Raw genomic sequence first — 4,761 nt, forward strand, 5'->3', positions numbered from 1 at the left:
ATCACTAAACACAGGCCTGAAATTCACACACATGCTCAGGACCTATTCATGCACAAATGGAGACATGTCAGAGTGAGTGGACTGCCAGTGCTAGACCAGCACGCTGAGCTGGTACGGTGCTTTGCTGAAGAGCACCTGGCAGTGCCCAGGAGCTGTAGTGGCATCACTCCACCAATCCACACTCCGTACTTTAGTTTTGCACTGAACCAAACACAATTCCAAATAAATTGATACCGACGAGGATGGGATTCAAACCCACACGTGCAGAGCACAATGGATTAGCAGTCCATCGCCTTAACCACTCGGCCACCTCGTCTTAAATAGTTTCTTACTTTGTAGCCCAGGGAAGAAAGGTGGGGGGGAAAGTTGATCGCTTATAGAGCTAAAAATATAATACGTAATGCTTGCTCTAAATCAGACAAATGAAATCAATTGTCAAAAAACCCAGTCAACATGGATGGATGGATGGATGGATGAATGGATGGACGACGTTCGATAGATAGATAGATAGATAGATAGATAGATAGATAGATCCACTTAATTAGAGCATGCTACCTGGTCATAACAGTCCTACTAAATATCATTTAGGATTTGTTCTAAATTTATAATCTTCTGTCGCAAATGCCAATATTTCCTGTGCTTTAGCCCACTACTTTGACTGGCTGATTGAAAATACCTGGAAAAGAGACTAGAGTAATAAAAACGAATACAAAATAAGTAATATGTTTTGGAAAATGAACTCATCAAGATATAATTATTAGGGCAGGAAATGATTATGTTAATGACAAGTTAATGCAAATTTACCACTCATTTCTTTGACGTGCAATTTACATTCTGTGATTTGGGCCTTGGATCATTCTGTAGTCAAAAAGCGATGTAGCAGTAACGTTGTGGATGGCTAGCAGGAAAATGTGATAACATCCAGAGGATCACTAAACCCGCCGCTTGGCTCGCTGCAGTGGAGCGAAGAGCGTCTCGGGTCAGATCTATAAGGACACTCACGGTGTGTTGAAGGTGTTCCTGGGGAATGTAATCCATGATGCTGTCACCTAACACCCAGGACGCCAAGAGGAAGGCGGTGAGCGCCATGGATGTGGTGTAGGCAAGGCAGCTTTATTTGTATAGCACATTTCAGCAACAGGGCAATTCAAAGTGCTTTACATAAAATCAGTTAAACAGATAAAACACAAGTACAAACAGTTAAAAATCATAAGCATTCAAAACCAATAAAACACATGAATAGACAGTTAAAAACAAAATGGAAACATTAGGACACATAAAACACAAGAATAAAAGTTACAGTGCAGTATAAGAAATGTAAAGAAATGAGCAGTCTTTTAAAGAAAGGCAGCATCAAAAAGAAAGGTCTTCCGCCTTGATTTAAAAGAACTGAGAGTAGCAGCGGATCTACAGGTTTCTGGGAGTTTATTCCAGATATGAGGAGCATAGAAACTGAAAGCTGCATCACCCTGTTTAGTTCTGACTCTGGGGACAGAAAATAGACCTGTCCCAGATGACCTGAGAGGTTTGGGTGGTTCATTGTGTAGTAGCAGATCAGAAATGTATTTTGGACCTAAACCGTTTAGTGATTTATAAACTAGCAAAAGTACTTTGAAATCAAGTCTTCGAGACACAGGAAGCCAGTGTAAAGAGTTCAGAACTGGAGTGATGTGATCCAGTCTCTTGGTCTTAGTGAGGACTCGAGCAGCAGCGTTCTGAATCAGCTGCAGCTGTCTGATTGATTTAATAGGGAGACCTGTTAAGACACCGTTACAGTAGTCAAGTCTACTGAAGATGAAAGCATGGACCAGTTTTTCCAAGTCCTGTTGACACGTAAGTCCTTTAACTCTTGATAAATTCTTAAGGTGATAGTAGACTGACTTTGTAATTGTCTTAATGTGGCTGTTAAAATTCAGGTCTGAGTCCATGACTACACCAAGATTTCTGGCTTTGTCTGTTGTTTTTAACATTGTTGTTTGAAGCTGAGCGCAGACTTTTAATCGTTCCTCTTTTGCTCCAAAAACAACCCCCTCAGTTTTTCCTTCATTTAATTTCAGAAAGTTCTGGCACATCCAGCCGTTAATTTGTTCAATGCACTTAGTCAGTTTTTGTACTGGACTATAGTCCCCTGGCGATAAGGTTATGTAAATTTGTGTGTCGTCCGCATAACTATGGTAACTTATTTTGTTGTTCTCCATAATCTGGGCCAGTGGGAGCATGTAGATGTTAAACAGAAGAGGCCCCAGAATAGAGCCTTGGGGAACTCCACACGTCATATTTGTATGCTCAGATGTATAATTACCTATTGACACAAAGTAATCCCTATTCTGTAAGTAGGATTCAAACGTTTCAAAGTTTAGTACTGAGCCAGAAAGTCCTACCCAGTTTTCCAATCGGTTTAGTAATATGTCGTGGTCAACCGTGTCCAATGCAGCACTGAGATCAAGTAGTACTAAGATTGAAATTTTGCCACTATCTGTGTTAAGGTGGATGTCATTAAAGACTTTGACAAGAGCCGTCTCAGTGCTGTGGTGTGGTCGGAAACCCGACTGAAAGGTATCAAAACTGTTGTTTAGTGACAGGAAATGGCTGAGTTTTAGAAAAACCGCTTTTTCAATGATTTTACTTAAAAACGGAAGGTTTGATATCGGCCTATAGTTGCTCATTAGTAATGTGTCTAGATTGTTCTTTTTTAAGAGTGGCTTGATTACTGCAGTTTTCAGGGCCTGTGGAAAGATACCTGAAAGACGAAACGAGTTCACAATCTGTAAAAGATCAGAAGCCAAACAAGTTGAAACGTTTTTGAAAACACCCGTTTGTAGAATACCAAGGCAACAGGAGGAGGTTTTCAGATGTTGTATAATGTCCTCCAGGTTTTCATGGTTGATTATATGAAATTCTGTCACATTGGAACTAGTTTTGCTTGAACACTGTGACAACACATATCCTGAACTTGATATGGAGGCACTGACTGTTTGTCTAATCTTCTGAATTTTGTCTTTGAAGAAGAATGCAGTCATTGCAGGCCTTGGTAGATAAAAGTTCAGATGATACCGGTACTGGAGGGTTTGTTAACCTATCGACAGTAGCAAACAAAGCACGTGAATTATTATTGTTTCTAGAAATAATAATAATAACTTTGACTTATATAGCGCCTTTCACAAACCCAAGGACGCTTAAACAATCGGGGGGGGGGGGGGGGGGGTTAAGAGATGAAGTTGAGAGGCCAGGAGAGATTAAATTCCATAAGCCTCAGTGAAGAGATATGTTTTAAGCTGGGTTTTAAAGGTTATAATAGAGGAGGCAGAGCGAATGTCAAGGGGAAGCTTGTTCTAGAGCGATGGTGCACTGACACAGAAGGCTCTGTCACCAAATGTCCTGAGCCTGGAATTAGGGACAGCAAGCAGGTCCTTGTCAGAGGACCGCAGGGACCGTGACTGAGTGTATGGGTGGAGCAGATCTGTTAGGTACTGAGGTGCAGGTCCATGGAGAGATTTGTATGTCAGTAGGAGAATTTTATATTTAATCCGGGACTTAATTGGCAGCCAGTGGAGCTTCTTCAGGATGGGAGTGATGTGAAGACCAAGTTTTGTGTGGGTTAGCAACCTAGCCGCAGAGTTCTGGACATACTGAAGTCTGTCAATAGACTTGCTAGGCAGACCAAAAAGGAGACCGTTGCAGTAGTCAAGACGGGAGGTGATGAAGGAGTGGATGAGGGTCTCAGCTACAGAAGTGGAAAGCCACTTTCGGAGTCTGGAGATGTTCTTGAGATGGTAGAAGGCAGTTTTAGTAGTGTTTTTGATGTGCTGTTGGAAGGAAAGGGTGGAGTCCATGATAACACCCAGGTTGCGTACTTGAGGGGATACAGAGATAGAGCAGCCATCCACATCCAATGTGATGTCACCAACCTTTTTGAGAAGTGACTGTGGGGCAAACACCATGAGTTCTGTTTTGTCATTATTGAGTTAGTGAGGTTACTGTCCATCCAGTTCTTGATGTCCTTCAGGCAGTTGATGAGTGGCACTGGTGGAAGGGGAGTAGATGGCTTAGTGCTGATGTAGAGCTGGGTATCATCCGCATAGCAGTGGAAGAGGAGTCCATGTTTCCGGATGATCATCCCAAGGGGTAGCATGTAGATATTGAAAAGTAGCGGGCCAAGCACCGATCCTTGAGGCACTCCATGTGCGACTGGCGCCAATTCAGAGCGGGTGCCCTAGCGGGTGATGTATTGTTGCCTGTTGGTGAGATAGGATTGAAACCAAGAATACACAGTATCAGTGAGGCCAATGAGTTCAATATCAGAGAAGAAGGACCTTCTTGCATTCCTCAGTTCCAAATTACAAATGCGAAGTCTCTCTTTATAGTTGTTATAATGGACCAGGAGATTTGTTTTTCGCCACCTTCGTTCAGCTTTCCTACACTCTCTTTTTTCTGTTCTCACCAATAGGACATTTCTCCATGGAGATCTTTTCTTACCAGAGACAACTTTGACCTTAGTGGGAGCAATGGCATCAATAACATTTGCAATTTTACAGTTGAAATTATCTACAAGCTCAGTTACTGATAGCCCAGAGAGCCCAGAGAGGGCGGGTGTGGAGGAGAAAAGCTGTATAAATGTGTCAATGGTGTTTTCAGTGATATACTGTTTTCTGATTATCTTTGTTTGGACACTTTTGGGGACAGAGATAGTGCCGTTAAAGAAAACACAGGAATGATCAGAGAGCGCAACGTCAGTCACCACAACCTTGGAAATGTTCAGAC

General features: G+C 42.2%; 1 non-coding gene across 1 annotated transcript; it reads right to left on the reverse strand.

Annotated features, from left to right (window-relative positions):
- Nucleotides 1-234: 234 nt before the first annotated feature.
- On the reverse strand, nucleotides 235-316 carry trnas-gcu (transfer RNA serine (anticodon GCU)). The gene has a single exon. It is a non-coding gene; the product is annotated as a tRNA-Ser (tRNA).
- Nucleotides 317-4,761: the final 4,445 nt, after the last annotated feature.

The sequence above is a fragment of the Etheostoma spectabile genome, chromosome 23, assembly GCF_008692095.1.
Source record: "Etheostoma spectabile isolate EspeVRDwgs_2016 chromosome 23, UIUC_Espe_1.0, whole genome shotgun sequence".
NCBI lineage: Eukaryota > Metazoa > Chordata > Actinopteri > Perciformes > Percidae > Etheostoma > Etheostoma spectabile.